Source organism: Syngnathoides biaculeatus, chromosome 15 (genome assembly GCF_019802595.1).
Source record: "Syngnathoides biaculeatus isolate LvHL_M chromosome 15, ASM1980259v1, whole genome shotgun sequence".
NCBI classification, from domain to species: domain Eukaryota; kingdom Metazoa; phylum Chordata; class Actinopteri; order Syngnathiformes; family Syngnathidae; genus Syngnathoides; species Syngnathoides biaculeatus.
In genome coordinates this window covers 1,635,108-1,660,934 of record NC_084654.1, presented here as the reverse complement: position 1 = coordinate 1,660,934, position 25,827 = coordinate 1,635,108, and the positions used below count along the sequence as shown (strand labels likewise).

Here is a 25,827-nt window from a genome sequence, read left to right as displayed (position 1 = left end):
GTGCATGTCCACTATGAGAGAGATAATCTAAAAAGAAAAATCCAGAAATCACAATGAATGATTTTTTTAACGATTTATTTCTGTGATAGAGCTGCAAATAAGTAGGGCCACTGATGAAGCAATCAGAAAACTGAAGAAGCTCAACATGATGGTCAAACTCAATTGGAATGGAGCCCCATGCAAGATATCACCTCGTGGGGTCTCAATGATCTTAAGAAAGGTGAGGAATCAGCCCAGGACTACCTGAAAAGAGCTGGGACCACCATTTCCAAGTTACTGTTGGTAATACACTAAGACGTCATGGTTTGAAATCATGCATGGCATGGAAGGTTCTCCTGCTTAAACCAGCACATGTCAAGGCCGGTCTTATAGGAATACTCTCCTCAGAATTCATATGTACAATAAACCCTCCAATGTGAAATAATATGATTATGACATATTTTTTGTACAGTAATTGAAAAAAAAAGTTGAAAATAAAGAACATATTTGAAATCCAAGCAAGTACGGGTGTCTTAAGTCTGCCAATGACCATTTGGATCATACAGAGGAGTCGTTGGAGAAAGTTTTGTGGTCTGATGAGACCAAAATGGAACTTTTTGGTCATAATTCCACTAACCATGTTTGGAGGAAGACGAATGATGGGTTCCATCCTAAGAACACCAAACTGTGAAGCAAAGGGGTGGTAGCATCATGATTTTGGGGTGTTTTTCTGCACTGTATTAAGGAGAGGATGACCACAGCCATGTATTGAGATTTTGAGGAACAACCTCTTTCCCTCAGAGTGCATTTGAAGGTGGGTCGTGGCTGGGTCTTTCAACATCACAATGACCCAAAGCACACAGCCAGGAAAACCAAGGAGTAGCTCCATAAGAAGCATACCAAGGTTCTGGCGTGGCCTCGCCAGTCTCCAGACCTTAATCCAATAGAAAATCTTTGGAGGGGAGCTGAAACTCCGTGTTTCTCAGCGACAGCCCAGAAACCTGTTTGATCTAGAGAAGATCTGTGTGGAAAAGTGGGCCAAAATCCCTCCTGCAGTGCGTGCAAACCTGGTGAACAACTACAGGAAACGTTTGACCTCTGTAATTGCAAACAAAAGCTACTGTACCAAATATTAACATTTGTTTTCTCGAGTGTTCAAATACTTATTTGCAGCTGTATCACACAAATCGTTAAAAATCATAGATTGTGATTTCCGGATTTTTCCTTTCAGATTACCTCTCTCACAGTGGACATACACCTACGATTAAAATTTCAGACCCCTCCATGATTTCTAAGTGGGAGAACTTAGTATAGCACAGCAGGGGGTTCAAATACTTATTTTTCTTGTTTGTATCTGTTGCATCAAACTCAGACCACAACGTACATCGGCGAAAAGAGGCAAATACCCGACATATTAAACAAACACTTTGTAGTATCTGTAGCATCAAGCTAGGACCTAGACAAGTGAAACAAATATATTATCCTGTATACATACTACAAAGTGTGAATCCTCCTCAACCACAATGTAGCTTACCAAAACGTACACCAGCGAAAAGCAGAGGGGTGAAGAGAGTCGCGGAACTTATACGGGACTGTGTTTCCTCTAAGTGTAAGAGGGGGTGCAAGGGCTTAATTGCAACGTTCCACCCAGGGTTAATATGTCTGGCACCTACAGTAATCCCTCATTTTTCACGGTTAATTGGTAACAGAACAACCTGCGAAAAGTGACTCAACACACTACAATTGTCGATTATTTACAAATTTTGTGTGATTATAAAAATAATGAAAAATTTACTTTTGACTCTGTTCCATTCACACACACACACCCGAGAATACACAAAATTATGTAACGTTACAGACCACATCCACAAACAGGCTCTGAGAAAACAACTATAGTGCATCAGGATAAGACCTTCCTATTTAAAGGACAAGAGAACTAGGAGATCTACTCAGCACCTACCATACACCCTTAATACTGTATAAACAAAATTAAGTGCCTTTCACACCACACAAATTCAGGCCATACACGTGGACACATGAAAGGGGAAAGAACAACAACAACAAAAAATCTTCACCCAATAATACTTTACAAACAAACAAAACCAGGCCAAAGAATGCAACAAAGGAAGTAAAGGAGGCAGATACGCCCCTCACAACCATATCTAACATGTGAATAATTGCATTGGAACTGGGCTCAACCCCCAGAACAGATTCAAGTTGTGTCATGGACTCAATCAACCGACACACAGGCCTAATGATCCTGCCAAAGCGTGAGGTAAGGCAGCCCTCGACATTGAAACCAGGGTGCGATTTGAGCAGGAAGGCATTGGGTGCAGTGGGGACGGAGGGGCTGCCACAGGTGAAAGTGGTGGGCTGTCAGGACATGGGGGTACATCAATGGAGGACTGATCATGAACCCATGAGGAAGTGTGGCCACCAACCCAATCATCAACAGTGGAAAAGGAACCAGCGAGGGATGGGCTAGCTGTTGCAGCTGCAGAGTTCAACCCCGACATCTCAGTGCCATCACAGTGCGGCGGCAGGGGGTTATCAATCTCACTAGGACCAGATATGGTCACCGGAGCACCATTGTCAACCAAGGTTGGAGCCAAGGGCAGGAAGTTGACCTCAAGAAGTAGGTTCTGGTAAACAACACGTTAATTTCCCTCTCGATCCCCGATCTGGTAGACGTGCATTGGGTTGCCATTTGTCAGAGAGTTTGCATTTACCTTTGATACCTTTGTTCGCCAGAAACACCTGGTCCTCAAGAGATAGAGACTCACCCTTGACCCACTTGTTCTACTGATTACGTTGATGATCCTGTTCAGCCAAGCAGTTCTTCTATGCCAAAGTCATGGCGCAGTGCAAGTCATCCAGAACTGTTTTCACATATACATTATCACACACAGTCACATCATGGAGGACGTTCTTGAAGAGGAGGTCGACCAGCAGTCTCGGCACCCGACCAAACATCAAATAAAAAGGTGCAAACCCTGTGGTCTCGTGGACAGTGCAGTTGTACACAAAGATCATGGTCTGGGCCATTTGTGGCCATTTCGGTTTAGAACGAGGAGGCAGAGACCTCAACATGTTCCCCAAGGTGCAATTCAACCTCTCTGTGCTGCCGTTCCCCATTGGATGGTAAGGTGAAGTGTGCGACGTGCCAACTCTAGACAGCGCCAACAGCTCAGCAATTAATTCGCATTCAAAGTGTGCAACCTGGTCAGAGTGCAGGGGCTGGGGAAAGCCATACAGTATATGCAAAAAAAGCTTAGCTCACAACTTCTTAGCTACCTTCGTGGCAGTCCGGTCCTGGCAGAGCAAAGCATGTGCATGCCTGGTAAAATGAGCAGTGATCACCAGAACATTCACAGACTTGTTATGACTGTCCTGGGGGTGGGGGGCGGGTAACCTTAAGTAGTAGGGCTCTGGCTGAAGGCTCTGGGGTTTTCTCGAGGACACATCTGTGGCAGCATTTCATATGATGGCGAATATCCTTCTCCATATCGAACCAGAAAAAACACTAATGAGCCAGTAAGTGTGCGAGGCTGACCCTGGTGACCAGCATGGTCATGGACAATGAACAAGGCATCTCCCTTTAGTGACTTAGGTGCAACGAATTGAAACCTCTTTTTCCTGGCCATAGGATCCTTTGTGACCCTATACAGGATGCCATTCAGAACTGTCAGTTTATCCCACTGTTTAAGGATTCTCAGAGTTGGTTGATCCTCATTGTACCATTCACGTCTGGAGGACCTGCGTTTTCCATCAACATAGTGAACGACTCTAGAAATGACAGAATCCCGTTGCTGGTGTGACTGGAGCTCATCAAAGTACAAGGAAGGCAGCACATTTTGAACAGGTGGTTCCTGGGTGGAAAGATAGTCAGTGAGAAAACCTGCATGATGCCTTGGAGCAGGATCGCAATCATTCACAGACGACAGGAGCGACCTCATCTTCAGATAGAGAACAGCAGAAAAATTGTCGAGGGACTGCGGTTGGCTAGTGAGGCAAAAAGTGTCTTGCATACATCATTGCTGACATCATCAGGCTAGTTGAGTGGCTCAGAATAAGACTCGTACAACAGCCTCTCCCTCAATAGTTTCACAAAGGGCTCCCTACTCAGAGGATCTGCAACTGTGTTTGATATCAAATGAATATGGAGCCAGTTTTGAGACCCAACACTGCTCGCAAGCATCAGGTTTTGGCTTGGTCAGGATGTATGTAAGAGGGTTGCTGTCTGACCAAATAATGAAATTGTGACCTTTAAATCAGTGACTAAACTTTTCACAACCCACCCATTTGAGAGCGAGAAACTCAAGTTGGTCAGCAGGATACTTTGCTTGGCAGCGAGTCAGGGATTTGCTTGCAAATGCAACGGGTCTGGCTCTATCTCCACCATCAGGCACTTGAGACAAGACAGCACCCAGACCATCAAGGGAAGCATCGGTGGAGAGGATAAAAGGCTTGTCAAAGTCCAGGTACTCCAACACCACACTGTTGAGGAGTGCAGATTTAAGATTCTGTAAAGCCCTCTCACAGGTATGAGTCTAATTCTGAGGAGTCAGTTCTCGGAAGGTGCCAGCACGCCGCTGCCCAAGGGAACCTCTTGCTCTACTCTTCTTTCCAGGAGTCAAAGTGTAGAGTGGCTTTGCTTTGGAAGAACAGCCAGGGATAAAGTGTTGGGAAAACGGCACCATCCCAAGGAAAGACTCGACCTTCAGCTGAGAAGGAGTGCAGCCATCATCGTTAATGAAATCCCTTTTGCTGAAAGCCATGACATTCACTTTCTCCTGATTGACTGAGATGCCTCTGCTTTGCACCACATGGCCAAGAAATCTCACCAACCTGCGTAGGAAGTGGCATTTCTTCTGTGCCAACTTCAGGTTTTTAGCTCTAAGGCGTGAAAAGACCAGCTGTAGCTTTCTCAGGGGCTCTTCCTCAGTGGGGGCAAAGACAAGCAGGTCATCTAGATGTTGTTGTTGTAGCCAAGTACGACGGTCATTATTTCCTATCAAGGTCCAGAAAGTGAGCCACATCGGCCGGGGCGCTCCACAGGTGTTCCACCGTCAGCGTGGTTGGTTTTTGAGCACAGTTGAAAAGATGAGTATCGTGGGGGGCAATGTCAGACAATGGGCATTTATCAACGATGTTGTTTGTCAAGTCGATGCTGCAAGTTGTTGAGCTTCTGACACCAGCCCAAACGGAGTTGCAATAGCATCGATCTTACGGGCCACGGGAGTTGTCCTTCAGATTCGGCTACTGGAGGCAGGTAGCCCAACATGATGCTGGGTTTGTAGCCGGCGATCCCGTCGGCTACGGTGGTTCGATGGATCACCGAGAGGCCGCACCTGTAGTCCTTTGCATGGACGGATGGTTGATGAATGTACTGCTCGGTCGATGGCTCGATATCTCAGACAGTTTTGCATAATGCTCTGGGGCACGCTTCTTGCCTTGTCATTTCGTGATTAGGATGTCCGGCGAGGTAGCACTGAAGCGCATATTGTTTCGTGAGCATCACATTGTGCTCGCATACCAGAAGGAGTTTCGGCTCGGCATGTAGGTGATCGTGGAAGCCATTTTGTGGCAGCATGTGGCAGTTCGAAGGGCGTATTGAGTTGCCTGGAGGGAGTCCCAGTGAGTTGGCTTCACGTTGGGAGTCCACATGGGCACCGCATAGTTCAGGATCGATCTTCCGATGGCCTTATACGTCGTGAAGGATGGTCTCCTTGGTCTGGCCTCACTTGGTGCCAGCTGGGCACTTCAGAACGTTCTTTCATTTATTGAGTTTGGAGCACACGATTTTCACGTGTTCATGGAACGTCAGCGAGGGATCGAAGGTAACGCCAAGGATTTTCAGATTATGGATGGTAGGAATCTGATTACTAAAAAAAAGGCATTTCCACCAAGGGCAGCGACACAGTCAGTCTGGTGCGGAAGTGGGTGGGCATCTTTGACAGTTTTTGCATTGAGCCAGGAAAAGTCAGTACAGATCCTCAGGTCACCTGACTTCTTCCACACCAGGACCAGCGGGGAGGCATACTCACCGACTGACTTACTGATGATGGGTTTCAACTCCAGGTTAGACAGCACTTCTCTCAATTTGTGGTAAAGCACTGGGGGAGCTCGTCCTTGAATCAACCGGAAGGGGTGGTCAACAGTGAGGTGTATACAATGAACAAACCATTTTGCTTCCCCGCAGTCCAGCTTATCCCTGGAGAAGATATCTTGGGAAGTCAGCACTCCCAGTCCACACTCTCTCAGCTGTTGAAAGGGATCAGCTGTGGAACCTGAATCAGAAGTACTGTCAACAGTCTGACCAAGTTGTGTCTCAGCCACACCCTGAGAGATGGGCAGATCCTCCACAGCAACACATGGATAAACATCTGCCACCTTTGCATTACGGTGTAGAATTACCAGGCTTTTTGTGGGGTTTACAATTTTCATTGGGAACCAGCAATCACCCCACATTGGAGCGACAATTTGTCCGACGATTATGTCCCTGGGAGCTGAACGGGAGGAGGTGGGCTCAATGATGACAGAGCTCCCTGGTGATATAGGGACAGTGTTGGGCAACTTCCCCCACACTAGATACTCTTGCTGTGGAGCAATAATGGCAGCCTGCCACAGTCTCACAGTGCCAATCTTGTCAGGTAGTTCAGGACGGTACCAGCGAGTTACACAGCTGAGCAAATGATGAAACTGCTTACAATCAGGGTCAGATTTCCGAGAGCGGTTAAGCTCCCAGTACTTGTCATCAGATCTTATTTTCTGTATCATGGGCTGAAATACATTGCTCCCAATGGTGAGCTCATCCCTCTGTCCTGGAACCAGAAAAGTTGGTACAATGAATTTGGGAACATAAATATCCATATCAAGATCATAAATACTTTTTGGCTGAGTTGTAAAGCCACCACATCCAATTAGGACCACATTATAAGGCACTGGCTGGCGATTCGAAAGGACAACAGCCGCCCTCAGTTTAGACTGCCCCCACACTAAGTGTGCATGACATGCTCCCTGAATCAATCATTCCTCTCAAAGTAGACTGAACCATAATGGACACTGGAGCATCAAACGAGTCACTAGCTTGTTCCACTCTTTGAGAGCCCACAACAATTACAGTTTTGTCATCCGGAAGATTAGCGCAGCACATAACATAAGGTCTCGCTCGTCAGTGAGGGTGTCACTTGCATAGCCCATGTTACCCCTTTTAAAACACAGGCGGGCTAGTTTAAATGAGCGTTGGAAGTGGACTGGGATGGCACAGCTGAGGAATGAGGCAAGCCTCACATGACCTGGGTTGAAGCAGTTAAAGCACAATCTGTAATTCTGCAATGTGGAAGTGTCAAGTGATCTGTGGAACCACATAGTCTGGATGCAACAGGCTCAGATTGCTGCTGGTTACGAGGCCGATCAGCATGACAACAGACCGGCTTACAGTCCAAGGGCTGGAGGATACCCATTTTTGGGCTGATGGCAAGAGATGGTTTGCACAAGGACAGCACTTTGTCAAACATAGCTTCAACCTGATGGACATCAGGCTCAGCAGCCCTTGGAGCTAAATAGGTGATGTGGCAGCAGGAGGAGAAGAAAATGCAGCAGGCCCATGTGAGCACACCTTTATCTCATTTGACATGGACTGGTTGCGAGCCAAAGCAGATGTAGGCAGAGAGACAGTAGGGTATACCGGCTCACAGGCATCTGATGAAGCCTGCGACATGGCAGGGTCGAATGGACATAATGAGGCGGTCACCGGGCTATGTACAGAAAAAGACAAACTCATTGTGTGTCGGGACTGAGCTGTCGTCTTCTTTTCTGCTGCGGAGATTCCTCATATGGCTGTCAAAATGCTCCTGAACCTCTGCTGCGGTTCATCGCTCAGGCAGCTTTAACTGAAAAAAATATGGTGAGATTGGAGTTGGTGCAATGAGTCATGAAAACTTTAGCACTGGGGTACTCCACAGAGCAACCCCTCATTCAAAGGTATTCATCCCCAGCATCAATGGATTTGTTAAGGAAAATCCAGTAATCCATAGCACTCTCATTTGGGTGTAGAACTGTATTGTAAAAGTCCTTCATGGGCAAGTTGGAATATGACAGTTCACTAAAGTGACCCTTTATGATGTCAAACACGGCTGTTATCACACTCGGCTCAGGGCAGTTGCGAAGGAACACTTTGACTACATTCCTAGATTTGCCCGACAGTCTCGACATAATTAGATCAAACATTTCAGAGTGAGTGCTGCATTTAACCCTAGTCAGATAACATTCATCATGTCTTCCAATTCATGAACAGAGAATGCATCAGTATGATCGCTTCTGAAAAAAAGTGGTGGCTTATTGTCTGACTTCACAAAAATCTTTAGGTGTGACAAATTACCATCACTGGATGACTAACCACTTGGAGACTGAAGTTGAGCTGGACTAGACTGATGCAAAGAGCTAAGATTGGCAGAAATGCTCTCACCGATCTGTTTGGCCAAATCAGTGATCATGACTCCAAGGGCTTCAACAGAGATGACTTGTTCGTGCTTAGGGAAACTGGCAGAGGGGGCCATTGGAGGATCAACAACAGACTGATAAACTATATTGTCAAAAACACAAGCAAACTGCTGGCCCCCGTCTATCCCAAAGGAGACATCACGCGCACTATCAGCCCCTCTGTGAACCCGCTAACTATCTCCGACTGACATGACAATGGCTGCAAAATACAAACAGAGGAAGGGGAAAAAACAACAACAACAAAATCGAACCCCAGCACACGAAAAAATAATTAAGAAAAAAAAAAAACAAAGCTTGAACAGTTTAACTTGAACAGTCCATAAACACACATACACAAATGATTATTACCTCCCCTCTCCCATATATAGCGACCATCTTTCCTGTTCGTTTCCAACTCTATTTGAACAAAGCTATTATTTTGAAAGCTACCTTCAGCGCCAGCGGGAACACGTGTAGGCCTTCGGCCATGTGCAGCGTGCGGCGCAGGATGCGATTATAGACGTTGTGGCCGGCCGGCAACAGCTGTACCCTGGGACACCAAACGGATGTCTGTCGGCGATCCAATGGGTCGACCGCACCAAGTCTGACCGGTGGACTTCTGCGTTGTGCAGTTTTAAAGACGGCGTCGTGACAGGATTCTTCTCTGAGGCAATCTCTGTTTATTTGACACAGCTGCCGTGAACAAGGCGAAACAAACACTTCGTAGTATCTGTAGCATCAAACTAGGACCACAACATACATCAGCGAAATGGGGAAAATACCCGACATATTAACAAATGTACCTGCTGTGAACAAGGTGAAACAAACACTATGTAGTATCTGTAGCATCAAACTAGGACCGAGACAAGTGAAATGGAATATTATCCTCTACACATGCTACAATGTGCGAATACTCCTCAACTACGATGTAGCTTATCACAACGTACATCGGCGAAAAGGTAGGGGTGAAGACGGTCGCGGTACTTAATAAGGGAGGGTGTGTCCTCTCTAAGTGTATGTGGGTCTGCAAGGTCTTAATTGCTACGCTCCACTCAGGATTAATATGTCAGGCACCAACAATAATCCCTTGTTTTTCGCGGTTAATTGGAACCAGAACCACCAGCGAAAAGTGCCTCAACACACTATAATTGTCGAGTTAAACAACAACAATAAAATAACATTTTTATTACAGCATAGAAAGTCACAAACAAAGCAAACGCATGGTCTTCTCGTGTAGCACTGAATGCCTGTGTTGCTGTGTTCTGGGATCCTTCGAGTGTGCCGCTGTGACACCACTTCTGTTCTGCTGGGGCTGCCGTGTGAGTACCAGAATGTTTAATGAACATTGCCCACTTGAAACAAGAATTACAAGACTACAGGTGTCAAGTTAAACAACAATAACAATGTTTTTATTCCAGTAAAGTAAGTCACAAACAAAGCAAACGCAAGGCGATAAAAGCATATTAACCATAGAAAAAGAGCATTCAAAGCAAAAACAGGACAGCAAATGACTATGACTTTATAAACAACTAATCCATTTAATCCAACACCCTGTACAAGGACATAATGCCGTTACACAATTCCTAAACTTGATAGCTCGTACGATATTATGGCACACTTTTAAAAAAATGTTAAACCAAACTTTGCTGCCGAAAAGCCTCGTCCTCGAGGGGTTGAATACTTCATTGCAGCTTCAGGTTAATCTTTACCACATCATTCTTTATGTGGTGCGCCACTGATTCATTCACAACCATCATGGCGCCACAAAAGTGTAACTTCTGCGGTCTTTGATCATATCCAAAAGTTTCACCTTTTTCCCAATCCATCAGATGCCTCCCCTCTTCTCCTTCATTGTGACCAGGCCATTTTTTTTTTTTTTTGCAATCCACTCTTCACAAAATGAAACCAGCTTCATTTTCAAGCTATCCTCTAATTTTGCATCTTTCTCTTTAGCTTGGGTGTTTCGGCAGCAGCTTTAAAATCACGCACAAGCACTTTGGATGCATTCTGAATGAGAGAGAATACACACACAGAGTCAACAGCCGTGCAAAATGGCAGTGGAAGAAGAAGGGGAGTTATGAGGTGGAGCTTTGACCATTTTCTTTTGCCGCTTATCCTCACAAGGGTCACGGGAAGTGTTGGGGCCTATCCCAGCAGTCAATGGGCAGGAGGCGGGGTATACCCTGAACTGGATCCCAGCCAATCGCAGGGTACATAGAGACAAACAGCCACACTCACAATCAGACCTACGGGCAATTGAGAGTGTCAAATTAATGTTGCATGTTTTGGGGATGTGGGAGGAAACCGGAGTGCCTGGAGAAAACCCACGCAGGCATGGGGCCGGGATGGAACCCGGGTCCTCAGAAGTGTGAGGGCAACAATTTACCAGCTGATCCACCGTGCCACCAATAAAAATAAAATAAAAATAATAATTATTACAGGAACAAGAAGAATAAAAAGAAAAATTTCGATAAAACCAATAGGCAACCTTACAGGTTACTGCTCGTGCCCCTATTAAGAAGAATAATTTCAACAAAAACAATTAGCGATCTTGCAGGTCACTGCTCGGCCCCTAATAGTAAAAAAGAAGAAAAAAGAAGAATTTCTACAAATTCAACATGGGGCCTTTTAGGTTACTTCTCGGGCCCCCTCTTCTTCTTCTTCCATTAAGGGTCGCCACCAGGCACCACCTTTTTCTGTGTAAGTCTATCTCCCTATATTCTTCTCTAACACCAATTGCCCTCATGTCCTCCCTCACAACATCCATCAATCTTCTCTTTGGTCTTCCTCTCACTCTTTTGCCTGGCAGCTCCAGCCTCAGCACCTTTCTACCAATGCACTCACTCTTTCACCTCTGGAGATGTCCAAACCATCGAAGTCTGCTCTCTCAAACCTTGTCTCCAAAACATTTAACTTTGGCTGTCCCTCTAATGAACTAATTTGAAATCCTATCCAACCAGCTCATTCCGAGAGAACCTCAACATCTTCATTTCTACCACCTCGAACTCCGCTTCCTGTTGTTTTTTCAGTGCAACCATCTCTAATCCATACATCAAGGCAGGCTTTACCACTGTTTTATAAAGTTTTTCCCTCATCCTAGCCAAGACTCTTCTGTCACATAACACACCAGACACCTTTTGCGAGTGGTGACAACCTACTTGGACCGGTTTCTTCACTTCCCAACCAAACTCATCATTGCAGTGGATTATTGACCCCAAGTATTTAAAGTCTTCCGCCCCACTCTCTGTTCTCCCTGGAGCCTCACTCTTCCCCCTCCACTCTCTCTCATCTCTGCACATATATTCTGCTTTACTTTGTTTCTTGTTTTACTTAATCTTCATTCCTCTCTTTTCCAGTGCATGCCTCAATTTTTCTAATTGTTACTCCACATGCTCCCTGCTTTCACTGCAGCTCACAGTCATCTGCGAATACCATGGTCCAGAGGGTTTTGAGTCTAACCTCATCTGTCAGCTTATCCATGACCACAGCAAACAGGAAGGGCCTCAGAACTGTTCCCTGATGCAGTCCACTTCCACCTTATATTCTTTTGTCACGGCTCACCACTCTCCTGCTGCCCTCATACATGTCCTGTACTATTCCATTTATTTCGCTGCCACATCAGACTTACATATACAGTACCACAGTTCATCTCTTGGTATTCTGTCATGAGCTTTGTCTAGATCCACAAAGACACAATGTAGCTCCTAGATCTTAGTAGATAGTAGATGTAGATCTTCTCTGTACTTTTCCACGAGCATCCTTAAGGCAAATAATGCAGCTGTGGTAGTCCTAGGCATGAAACAATACTGTTGCTCACCTTAGTCGAGCCTCCAATACTCCTTCCCATGACTTCATTGAGTGGCTCGTTAACTTTATTCCTCTATAGTTCGCACAGCTCTGCAAATAGTTTATGTTCTTGAGCACACTTTTCCTCCATTCTTCAGGCATCTTCTCCCCTACAGGATTGTCTGAAACTAAGTTGGTCAGAAACTCCAGAGCCACCTCTCCAAATTTCTATTATACCCCCACAGGTATGTCATCAGGACCAACTGGCTTTCCATTTTTCATCCTCTTTAGAGCCTTTCTAACTTCCCCCTTACTAATCATTGCCACTCCCTGGTCCTTTACACTTGCCTCTTCTACTTTCATTTTCATCAGCCATCAACTACTCAATGTATTCTTTCCATCTATTGAGCACACTACTTGCACACATTTCCATCTAGATCCTTAATCACCCTTACCTGCTGCACATCCTTCCTGTCTCTATCCCTCTCTCTGGCCAACCTGTAGTGATCCTTTTGTCCTTCTTTTGTGTCCATTCTAGTGTACATGTCATGTGCATCTTGTTTAGCTTTCACCACCTTTATATTTGCACTAAGTCACATCTCAATGTATTTGTTTCGCCTCCCCTCAGTCCTCTCAGTGTCCCAGTTCTTCACTAACCTCTTTCCTTGTATGACTTCCTATATTTTGGGGTTCCACCACCAAGTCTCCTTCTCCCATTTCCTACCAAAAGACACACCAAGTACTCTCCTGCTTGTCTCTCTGATTACCTTGGGTGTAATAGTCCAGTTTTCCAGGAGCTCCTCCTGTCCATCGAGAGCGTGTCTCACCTCTTCCCAAAGGCCACAGCCACTTCACACTCAGCTGCAAATCGCTCCAGTGAGAGCTGGAGATCACGGCTTGATGAAGCCAACAGAACCACATCATCTGCAAAGAGCAGAGATGTGATGCTGAGGCCACCAAACTGGACACCCTCCACGCTTCGGCTGCACCTAGAAATTCTGTCCATAAAAGTTCTGAACAAAATCCGTGACAAAGGGCAGCCTTGGCGGAGTCCAACTCTCACTGGAAACAAGTCCGACTTATTGCCGCCAATGCGGACCAAACTCTGACAGCGGACGTACAGGGACCGAACAGCTCGTATCAGGGGATTCAGTACCCCATACTCCCAAAGAACCCCCCACAGGACTCCCCGAGGCACACGGCCGAATGTGTTCTCCAAGTCCACAAAACACATGTAGACTGGTTGGGTAAACTCGCATTAACCCTTGAGGATCCTGCCAAGGGTTTAGAGCTGGTCCAATGTTCAACAGCAAGGAGGGAAACCACATTGCTCCTCCTGAATCCGACACTCTACTTCCTGACGGACCCTCCTCTCCAGTACCCCGGAGTAGACCTTAACAGGGAGGCTGAGGAGTGTGATCCCTCTATAGTTGGAACACACCCCTCCAGTCACCCTTCTTGAAAAGGGGGAACACCACCCCAGTCTGCCAATCCAGAGGCACTGTCCCCGATGTCCATGCGATGATGTAGAGGAGTGTCAACCAGGACAGCCTAACAACATCCAGTGCCTTTATGAAGTCCAAGCGAATCTCATCCACCAAGGAGCTTTTTAACCACCTTGGTGACCTCAACCCCAGAGGTAGAAAAGCCCGCCTCAGAGCACCCAGACTCAGATTCCTCATCGGAAGGCGTGTTGGTGGAATTGAGGAGGTCTTCGAAGTATTCTCCCCACCGACTCGCAACATGCCAAATTGAGGTCAGCAGACGTCCTCTGCATTCTTCACTGTTGGTGTTTACCAATGTGTTCGTGGGTTGCCGCCACAACAGGCACCGACCACCTTACGGCTACAACTCCAGTTGGCTGCCTCAGCAATGGAGGCGCGGAACATTGTCCACTTGGACTCAATGTCCCCTGCATCCTCTGGGAAGTTCTTTTGGAGGTGGGAGTTGAAATTGCTTCTCACAGGGGAATCTGGCACCCATTCCTAGCAGACCCTCACAATAGGTTTGGGCCTGCCACATCGGACTGGCATCCTCCCCCACCATCGGAGCTCACCACCAGGTAGTGATCAGTTGACAGCTCCACCCCTCTCTTCACTCGAGTATCCAAGACATACGTTCGCAAGTCCGATGACACGACCACAAAGTCGATCATCAAATTGCAACCTAGGGTGTCCTGGCACCAGGAGGACATGTGAACACCCTTATGCCTGAACATTGTGTTTGTTATGGACAATTCGTGATGAGGACAGAAGTCCAGTAACAGAACACCACTTGAGTTTTGATCGGGGGGGCCATTCTTCCCAATCACGCCATTCCAGGTCTTACTGTCATTGCCCACGTGGGCATTGAAGTACCACAGCAGAATGGAGTTGCCAGAGGGGGCCGTCTCCAGCACTCACTCTGAGGACTCCAAAAAGGGTGAGTACTCTCCACTGCTGTTTGGTGCATAAGCACAAACAACATTCAGGACCTGACCCCCTAACTGCAGGTGGAGGGAGGCTACCCTCTCATCCACCGGTGTAAACCCCAACGTACAGGCCCTGAGCCGGGGGGCAATAAGTATACCCACACCTACTTGGCAACATTCCCAGTGGGCACAGAGTCCAATCCCTCTCAAGAGGAGTGGTGCCAGAGCCCAAGCGGTGCGTAGAGGCTAGTCCAACTATATCTAATCGGAACTCCTCGATCTCATGCATCAACTCGGGCTCCTTCCCTGCCAAAGAGGTGACATTCCATGTCCCTAGAGCAAGTTGCTGCAGGCAGGGATCAGATTGCCGCCCAGCTCACATTGCACCCGACTCCAATAGCTCACATGTGGGGAGCCCATGAGAAGGGGGACCCATGTTACCCTTTCGGGCTGTGTCCGGCCGAGCTCCATCGGTGTAGACCCGGCCACCAGGCGCTCCCCTTCGAGCCCCACCACCAGGTTAAGTTAGGGTTTATTTTTTAGATTGAAATTGTCCTAAAGTTCATCAACTGTCTCAGCATTAACATCATGTGGCACAGCCACAGTCTCATTAAACTTAGTGGCAGTATTCTCATTTACGTAACTTTTCCTAATAGATATAGAGGTTGTCTGAACCTTTGGAAGAATCTGCTATTCAAAAAATACACAAAAAATGGTCAGAAATAGCTATATCCTTAAAGGTCAAGTGTCATCCCTATAAACATTCTAAAATAGATAATGAAATGAAAGATACATAATATTATTCACTTCAATGTCAACACAAAAAAATAAATATGAGCGGAGAGCGCATCATCCATGCGCAAAGTTGTGGAAGTGTCATTTGACATCCAAGTGGTCGCAATATTGACTGACGTCCCCCCGGACATTCGCCATTGAAAACACGATGTGGCCCCTAGTATGGGGCTCGTCCCTTCAGACACGGAAGCTCTTTTTGAAGAAGAGAACATCTCACTATCGAGTGAAGTGTCCGGGGCAATATTACCCTATTGTTTTGAGCCATATTTAGATGATATGCGGATTACTTCTAAGTAACAACAGACTCCCAGACTGTATGTATGAGCTAGCCCAGCCGAAGCTGTGCTTGTCTCTGAGGGACGGCCTGGCCGGTGGCTCGTCCGGGAGGCACGGCTTGGCCAGCTGTTCATCCGCCCATCTACTATGAAACACGAAAGCTCTTTTCAAAGAAGAGAGCATTTCACAATCGAGTGAAATTTTACCCTATTGTTTTGAGCCATATTTAGATGATATGCGGATCACAGCTAAACCACCTCCCCGCCCGATCCACGATGTCGTGGCCAAAGTGCCTCCCTGTCCGATCCACTTCCGCGGCGGAGATGAGCCACCGCGGCCCGGTGCCACAATGAGCCACCCCGGCTGACAAGGCCGGTGACCGGCTCGGACCTGTCGACAAGGGCAGTGGTGATTCCGTCCTTCAGTGGCTGCTCCACGGAAGCCTTCCGATCCGCACATCGACACATTTAGCATCCCTGACTTATAGATCACGCAATTTTGACCGAATGTTGTGAATACGCGTCGTGGGATGCCCGTGGTGACGAGTTCAGTGGAGTAAAATCATCTGTATAATCTTAGTACCCAGCTGCGTGAGTACTGAAGCTGCGTGGCCTAGCCTCGCTCAGAACATCAAGTAACATATGTAATCAAATATTTGCTGAGGAGGTAAACATCAAACGTGAGGACTTACACGACTTGCAAAACCTATGTTTTGTATACAACGAGGACCGTGAGTACTTAGTAGGAAGTTGGGCGAGTGGAAACGTCAATTTAAACTTGCTTGTAGGCCCAGACCACCTTAGCTTAGCTGGCTAACAACGAGTTGCATTTACGATCAAACCGCGCTGTTGAAGAAACATCGAACATGAGTAACTTCATAATGTGTACGACCTAAACAACGTGTACAATGTGAGGACTGATAGGAAATTCAACAAGTCTTATGTTAGTACCCAAATGTGAGCCGAATCGTTCGAATTGAAGCTGCTTGGCCCAAGTTAGCCTAGCCAAGCGGGCTAACAACTTTACCTAATTTTTTACATCCACATATCCTCTGAATCGTCATATCCAATATATGTACACACAGATAGAATGTGAATTGTCTTTTGTGTTGACTTTGTATATTTGATTACTCGTTTTGACCATCTGCAGCCCGAAGGGGGGCACAATTCCTGTGCGTCCTGTAAGCCGGTCCCAAGCCCGGATAAATGGAGAGAATTGCGGTAGGAAGGTCATCCGGCATAAAACTGTGCCAAACATGTGAGCGTTCATCAAACGACTTCCATAACGGATAGGTCATGGCCCGGGCTAACTACGCCCACCCCTGGCACTGTTAATCTGCGAGGTTTAGGTAGTAAGTCAGATAAAGTGGGCCAAAGACAAAAAAGAGGAGGAAAGTGACTTAGTCAGCAGAAAAAGAAGAGGCATGCACAGTCCCTAAAACTCTGTGTTGGGACGATGACAGGAAAAGCTGAGGAGTTAGTTGACATGATGATTAGGAGAATGGATGATGTATTGTGCATCCAAGAGAGCAAGTGGAAAGGGAGCAAGGCTAGATGTTTAAGAGCGGGGTTTCAATCCTTTTATCATGGCGTAGATGGGAAGAGAAATGGAGTAGGGGTTATTTTAAAGGAAGAACTGGCTAAGAATTTCTTAGAGGTGAAAAGAGTATCAGATCGAGTGATGAGGCTGAAATTTGAATTTGAGGGTTTGTATATAATGTGATTAGCGGCTATGCCACACAAGGAGGATGTGACCTTGAGTTGAAAGAGAAATTTTGGAAGGAACTAGATGAAGTAGTCCTGAGCATCCCAAAGAGAGAGAGAGTTGTGATTGGTGCAGATCTCAATGGACATGTTAGCGAAGGAAATGGGCGATGAAGAAGTGATGGGTAAGTACGGCATTCATTAAAGAAACTTTGAGGGTCAGTTGGTGGTGGACTTCGCAAAAATTGGCAGTGTTGAACACTTACTTCCAGAAGAAAAAGGAACATAGCGTGACCTACAAGTGTGAAGGTAGGAGCACGCAGGTTGATTATATTTTTTGCAGACAGTGTAATTTGAAGGACGTTACTGAAAGTAAGGTATTGGTGGAAGAGAGTGTAGCTCGACAGCATAGGATGGTGTGTAGGATGACTCTGGTAGCGGGTAGGAAGACTAAAAAGACAAAGGTAGAGCAGAGAATCAGGTGGTGGAAGTTGAGAAAGGAAGAATGTTGTGTGGCCTTCTGGAAAGAGGTGAGACAGGCTGTAGATGGAGAGGAAGAGCTCCCAGAAGACTGGAATATTACTGCCAAGGTATTCAGAGAGGCAGGCAGGAGATAACTTGGGGTGTCTTCTGGTAGGAAAGGGGAGAAGGAGACCTGGTGGTGGAACCCCAAAAATATAGGAAATCATCCAAGGAAAGAGATTAGCGAAGAGGAATTGGGACATGGAGAGGACTGAGGAGATGCGGAAGGAATACATTGAGATGCAATATCGGGCAATGGTAGATGTGGCGAAGGCTAAACAAGAGGCATATGAAGACATGTACACCAGGATGGATACGAAAAAAGGAGAAAAGGATCTCTACTGGTTGGCCAGACACAGGGATAGAGATGGGAAGGATGCGCAGCAAGTAAAGGTGATTAAGGATAGCAATGGAAATATGTTGACTGGTGCCAGTCGTGTGCCAAGTAGATGGAAAGAGTAATTTGAGAAGTTAATGAATGAAGAGAATGGGAGAGAAGGTAGCGTTGAAGAGGCAAGCGTGAAGCGTGACCAGGAAGTGGCAATTATTACTAAAGGGGAAATGAGAAAGGCACTGAACAGAATGAAAAACAGAAAGGCAGTTGGTCCTGATGACATACCAGTGGAGGTGTGGAAACAATTTTGAGAGGTGGCTGTGGAGTTTTTGACCAACTTATTCAATAGAATAGTAGCAGGAGAGAAGATGCCAGAAGAATGGAGGAAAAGTGTGCTATTCCCCATTTTTAAGAACAAAGGTGATGTTCAGAGCTGTGGAAATGATAGAGGAATAACAATTTTGAGCCACACAATGAAGTTATGGGAAAGAGTAGTGGAGACTAGACTCAGAACAGAAGTAAGTATCTGCGGGCAACATGATGGTTTCGTGCTGAGAAAGAGTACCACAGATGCATTATTTGCCTTGAGGATGCTTGGGGAAAAGTACAGAGAAAGTCAGAAGAAGTTCAATTGTTTCTTTGTAGATCTAGAGAATGCCTATGACAGAGTACCCAGAGGGGAACTGTGGTACTGCATGCGCAAATCTGGTGTGGCAGAGAAATACGTTAGAATAGTAAAGGACATATGTGAGGGCAGCAGAACAGTGGTGAGATTTGCCGTTGGTGTGTCAGAATAATTTAAGGTGGAGGTGGGACTGCATCAGGGATCCGATATGAGCCCCTTCCTGTTTGCAGTAGTAATCGATAGGCTGACGGATGAATTTAGACTGGAATCACCTTGGACGATGATGTTCGCAGATGATATTGTTATCTGCAGTGAAAGCAGGGAGGAAGCGAAGGAACAATTAGAAGCATAGAAGCACGCACTGGAAAAGAGAGGAATGAAGATTAGCCGAAGTAAAACAGAGTATATGTGCATGAATGTGAGGAACGAAGGAGGAGGAGGGAGAAGAGATAGTGAGGGTGGATGACTTCAAATATTTGGGGTAAAAAATACAGAGCAATGGAGAGTGTGGTAAAGAAGTGAAGAAACAGGTCCAAGTGGGGTGGAACAGTTGGCGGAATGTGTCCAGTATTCTATGAGACAGAGAACTCTCTGCTAGGATGAAGGGCAAAGTTTCTCAAACAGTGGCTATGTACGTATTAGAGACCGTGGCACTGAAGAAACAACAGGAAGCAGAACTGGAAGTAGAAGAAATGAAGATGCCGAGGTTCTCGCTTGGTGTTAACAGGTTGGATGGGATTAGAAATGAGCTCATTCGAAGGACAGCCAAAGGTGGATGTTTTGGAGACAAGGTTAGAGAGAGCATCAGATTTAGATGGTTTGGACATGTTCAGAAGTGAGAGACTGAGTATATTTGTCATGATCCTGCCGCTCCAGCCCGGGCTGTGCGGGTGCCCGCGCAGTTGTGCTGATTGGGAGGTACACACCTGCGCCTCATGCGGGCTGATTATCCTGTGTATATGACCCCGATGACGACTGGTCCGGGCCAGATCGTCGAGTACTCCCGTATCCCTGATCGACAACCCGTGTGTACCGACCTTCGCCTGTTCTCCGACCAACCCTGATTCCTTTGACACATCTGTCTGCTTTGATCGTTCTCCCGTGTACCGACTCCTGCCTGTTTGCCCACCTGCTCTCTTCGCCCGACGTCCCAACTACCGCTTCTGCACCTGACTGCTTGCCTGATCCCCGACCACGGAATAATAAACGTTTCTCCCCGAACTACCTTGGATCTTCCGAGCCTTGCATTTGGGTCCTACTCTCGTTCCGATGGGTCATGACGATATTGGTAGAAGGGTGCTGAGGATGGAGCTGCCAGGCAAAAAAGAAAGAGGAAGACCAAAGAAAAGATTGATGGATGTTGTGAGGGAGGACATGAGGACAGTGGGTGTTAGCGAAGATCAATGAGATAGGCTTAGACAGAAAAAAATGAGATGGTGTGGTGACCCCTAACGGGACAAGGCAAAAGGAAATGAAGATTTACGAATTACACCCCCCCCACCCCCAACTATTGTTTTGGGGTTTTTTTTTTGTAGCTGTATACACACCTACCTGCCATTTGGAACCCACGAAGCTCTCATCCTTTGCACCTGTGCAATCCATTTTTCACAAGTAACCGCATCTTTTAGAAGAGTATGACAAGCGAATCCATCCTCCCGAGTGTTCGAGCAATATCCAGCAATGGAACGAGCCGCCATTTTGGCTAACACAAAGGAACAACAAGCTATCTTCCCGGAGGTAAAACTATTATAAAGAAACGAGTCCACTTGAGCGCGCTACTGCCTCCAACATCGCTTCCTGCTTCTCCTCCAAAACAAATCCCTCAAGAGGATTTTCATGGCGGGAGTTACAAAAAGTAATATACGTCAAAATCATGTTTTGTGGTGAAAAAAATGGATGGGTCTATACTGGCTGCCATTTTCTCATTAATAACATACTAAAAATCATCCATTTCATGACACTTGACCTTTAATGTGTATCAATAGGATTTCAACATCCTTAGAGATGACCAGGTCCAAGATATGACCTTGAGTGTGAGTTGGAGTCTTAATATGTTGAGAAAGTTCAAATGTAAAATGTAAAAATATAGCACAGACTCCTCCTCTCTCAACCAACACCATGTGAACAAGGTATCCTGTTTTGGAATGCCCTAAATTATGTGGCTTATAGCTGTTCATGCACAACTTCAGACTCAGTATACGTCCAATTGGCCATTTTTTGTACGTTGTAATGGATGTAGTTGGTTCTGTCCATGTTTTTGTTAGTTGTACAGCCCCAGCAGATTGATGACTCTAATCCTGCTGCTATTTGATATCCTAATTTGTACTCAGATGGAACTGCACAAGGAACACCAATGGATCACTGCATGTTGGATCATTATGGACCTGCCACTCTGTAGTTCTCTTTTTCTGTTTCTAATGCTCTGGTGAGAAAGTCAATAAAGCAATAAGGCTACAAGAGCACAGAATCCTGTCACATTTCTAGGCAATTTGTCAAACATCCTAACATCTCCGAACCACCACTAGATGTCTCCTCGAGAAATAGGTTTAAAGTGGTCAGTAACGAGTATCATATCATGTCACCACCTACTGGAACAGTGACCTAATAATGTTCCACTTCCTGTGATTTAGATGCATGTGAAATTTCTCAGTGCCACCTTTTGGGAGAATATGGGTGTCTTTCTCTGTTGTGGTGGTGGGAAATACTGAGTCCAAATTGCTACATTTAGAATTTGAATTTGTTTTATTCAATACCTCTACAAATACACTGTTCTTGAATTGTTGCAGGTATTATTTGTAAAATAAAGCTGGAATTGTCATATTTTACAAGTGTACAGATGGTTCCCATAGGTACCACACAAATCGAAAAATCAGAATAAGAGATCGCATTTCGATCCAACACCCAATATCTGATTTTAACCATTTTGGGGGTAATTGTGGCTGAAATACCTCCTCTACTTAATTCAGTGTCTTATAAATTCTCCAGTGACTTTTGGGTCTTCCCAGATTCTCAACATCTCAGTCCACCAGACTTTTACTCACCTCCCTTGTCAGAGTTTTCAACCGAAATGACCTTTTTACAATGGGTCAAATGAATCCACGTTGGCCTCTCTGCTGTTTTTATACAGCTGTGGGAGTATTCAACAAAACCTGAAAGGGACCTTCCCACTTGGGTGAATGCTCATGCTTCTGCTTCAGACTTCTTACAACCACCCAGTTTCCCAGCTCAGCTAATTTGGCCTCCTGCTGACAGTAAGTTCCTCACCCCTTTGTCCTCGTGTTTGTCTTTGTTTTTGAAATTTTTCTCATATAGTCAGCTAAATTACAACCCAGCCCTTTGAGGATGCTAAGCACAATGATTCTTTCGATCGATATGAAACATCCCAAAATTTGGTTAACAGAATGGGCATGTATATTCTTGGAGTCAACCATACAGAGCAATGGAGAGTGTGGTAAAGAAGTGAAGGAACAGGTCCAAGCAGGGTGGAAAAGTTGGCGGAAGGTGTCTGGTGTTCTATGTGACAGAAGAGTATCTGCCAGGATGAAGGGCAAAGTTTATAAAACAGTGGTGAGGCAAGCCATGTTGTACAGATTAGAGATAGTGGCTCTGAAGAAACAACAGGAAGCAGAACTTGAGGTAGCCGAAATGAAGATGCTGAGGTTCTCGCTTGCCGTGAACAGGTTGAATAGGATTAGAAATGAGCTCATTAAAGGGACAGCCAAATTTTGATGTTTTGGAGACAAGGTTAGAGAGAGCAGACTTCGATGATTTGGACATGTTCAGAGGCAAGAGAGTGAGTATATTGGTGAAAGGGTGCTGAGGATGGAGCTGCCAGGTAAAAGGGCGAGAGGAAGACCAAAGAAAAGCTTGATGGATGTTGTGAGGGAGGACATGAGAACAGTGGGTGTTAGAGAGGAGGATACACGAGATAGGCTTAGATGGAAAAAGATGACACGCTGTGGCGACCCCTAACGGGACAAGCTGAAGGTAAAAGAAGAAGAATATTCTTTTCAGGAATACCATGTCCAAGAATGATATCCTTGAAAAGTACCTTTGCCACAGTCACTGCAACTGGATGTTTTGTTGGAAATAGTTCTAACCATTTTGGAAAGGCATCTCAAACTATTTTTTCCTTCACTTTATTCAATGAAGTCCATGTGGATAATTTGAAACGGATATTGTGGTGTAGGGAGGCGTCCTCTATGTGGTCTCAAATTACCTTGTGGATTGTGCCTTGCACATCAATACATGACCTAAAAAATGTTTTTGAATAGGAATGTCAAGCATGCCCTACCATCCCTCCTGTTGAGACGTATTACACCATGACTTGATGTAGCAGCTCATTTGCATATATTTTTTGGCAGCATAGGTTTGTTGTTTGGTCATACATAGATGTCATCTTGTAATATTTTGCCATTCTTCTCAACACTATCGTTGGACTTGTTTCTACATCAGTAGATGCCACAATAACTGCTCTTACACAGTGTGATAATGCACGTGCTATGCTGTCCAGTTTGGAAGAAAAATATGCTATAGGTTTCATCTTGTCTCCATGTTGCTGCACTAAAACTGAGGTCATGAAATGACCTTTACAATCCACCATCTGGATAAAGGGTTTGCACACAAGCATCTTCCAGCCACGCAAATGAGTCACAACTCACTCTAATCACATCCAAACATCTCTGATGTCCCCAACATCACAAGCCACCATCCTACAAAAATCAACCACCGGGTCGATATGAGCCGACCAACAATCCTATTTGCGCAAGCATTTTCTGCAAAGCCATAATGCCCCTCCACTATCCCATGCGGGCACAACCACCGTGTCTCCATACATGTTTGTGTCCGGGTCTCTTGCTTAGCGGTTTGTAATTTATCTTATTATCCATCCATCCATCCATCCATCCATCCATCCATCCATCCATCCATTTTCTTTCCCGCTTATCCTCACGAGGGTCGCGGGGAGTGCTGGAGCCTATCACAGCTATCAATGGGCAGGAGGCAGGATACAAGCTGAACTGGTTGGCAGCCAATCGCAGGGCACATTGAGACAAACAGCCGCACTCACAATCTCACCTAGAGGCAATTTAGAGAGTTCAATTAATGTTGCATGTTTTTGGGATCTGGGAGGAAACCAGACTGCCCGGAGAAAATCCACGCAGACACGGGGAGGACCACACAGGCGGGGCCGGGATTGAGCTCGGAACCTCAGAACTGTGATGCCAACACTTTCCAGCTGAGCCACAATGCTTTCCTTTGCTTATTATTTTAATTCTATTTTATACCTAATGGGTACCCACCAAAATGCTTATCTTCCTATACAGTTATTACTGTCATATCACTCAGAATACACATTCACGCTTTTATTTCCCTCCTGGGAGCTTTGTTGTGCCAATTAGGGGTCTCGCCTATTTGTAGCGTAACTTTGCTTGAATATGCTCCACATAATTCTCCGGACCGACAGATGTGGTCACAGCTGTGATTTCCTCTTCAACTACTGGTCGACCGTAAAGTTAGTTTGTCGTTATTATATCCATGCAAAATTATCCCTCAAGGCCCCCAAAACGGATGCGGGACATTTCCTTGAAAGACGATATTCATGCCGGACTTTTGCCTCGTTCTCATGCAAAGGCTCATTGGCTCACTCATGTACCCAAGCAACATGTGGAAGACAAAGACCCGCCATCTTGACTGAGCTCTACCGCATGATCGCTCAGTGGCAAACACATAAAAGCCGTTCTCAGAGTTCCGACACAAGCGGGAACTCAACAGCTACACAAAATTAGCTGTAATTCCAGAGAGCCAAACGCATGCAGCCTCTCTTGAGACTCCCCATCCAAGGGGAAATCTTATACGCTAAATTCATGCAACCAAATACTGTTGAAATACACTTCCTACTTCATCTCCGAACCCTGCAACCACCTCGCTAAAACAGATGGCTCACAAGGGACAAAGTCCAAAGCCACAATTCCCCACAGTAGAAGCAATGCGTAGCCACCAGTACATAATTATGAGAAAACGCTCACCTTTTGGCCAGCAGGTAGTCTGTGTGGCCCGCAGCGCCACCGCCGTTGAAGGGCTGTAGTTGAGTAGCTGACTTCCACCGAAGCACTGCAGGTTAACGGTGCCATTGTGAACGTTGTTAACCCGGGTCACAACTGATCCGGTATGGGATTCTTTAGATGAACACTCATATTTGTTTGACAAAGTTTTAAGCCGGATGCCCTACCTGACGCAACCCTCTGCATTTATCCGGACTTGGGACCGTCCTAAAGATTGCACTGGCTTGTGCTCCCATCAGGCTGCATTACACCTTTCAAGGAATTAGAAGTGTCATTTTATACTTGTTGAACTATTATAGGTTTTAAAATTGTATTTTAAATATAGTCCAGTGCAGCCTTACCCATTATCCAACGTTAATGATTTTCAGCCATTCTTAATGTATTGTCTTTGGTCTGACTTCTACAGTGAAGGAAATGAGAATTTGAACACCCTGCTATATTGCAAGTTCTCCCACCAAGAAATCATGGAGGGACCTGAAAATTTCATCGTAGGTGCATGTCCTCTGTGAGAGAGATCATCTAAAAAGAAAAATCCAGAAATCACAATGTATGATTTTTTTTTTAATAATTTATTTGTGTGATACAGCTTATTTGAAAACCTGAAAAAAACAATGTTATTTGGTGCAATCGCCTTTGTTTGCAATTACAGAGGTCAAACGTTTCCTGTAGTTGTTCACCAGGTTTGCACACAATGAAGGAGGGATTTTGGCCCACTCCTCCACACAGATCTTCTGTAGATCACACAGGTTTCTGGGCTGTCGCTGAGAAACATGGAATTTCAGCTCCCTCCAAAGATTTTCTATCAGGTTTAGGTCTGGAGACAGGCTAGTACACACCAGAACTTTGATATG

The 25,827-nt window shown here is 45.6% G+C and overlaps 1 long non-coding RNA gene across 1 annotated transcript in view; it reads right to left on the bottom strand.

Annotated features, from left to right (window-relative positions):
* The window catches only part of LOC133513771 (uncharacterized), a 48,518-nt gene extending 23,092 nt beyond the window's left edge, over positions 1 to 25,426 (bottom strand). Inside the window, exons 1-3 of the long non-coding RNA XR_009798602.1 lie at positions 25,318 to 25,426; positions 25,144 to 25,227; positions 24,941 to 25,072 (exon numbers count right to left, since the gene is read on the bottom strand). This is a non-coding gene — a long non-coding RNA (uncharacterized LOC133513771). The remainder of the gene's footprint in view (positions 1 to 24,940; positions 25,073 to 25,143; positions 25,228 to 25,317) is intronic.
* Between the last annotated feature and the right edge of the window lie 401 nt (positions 25,427 to 25,827).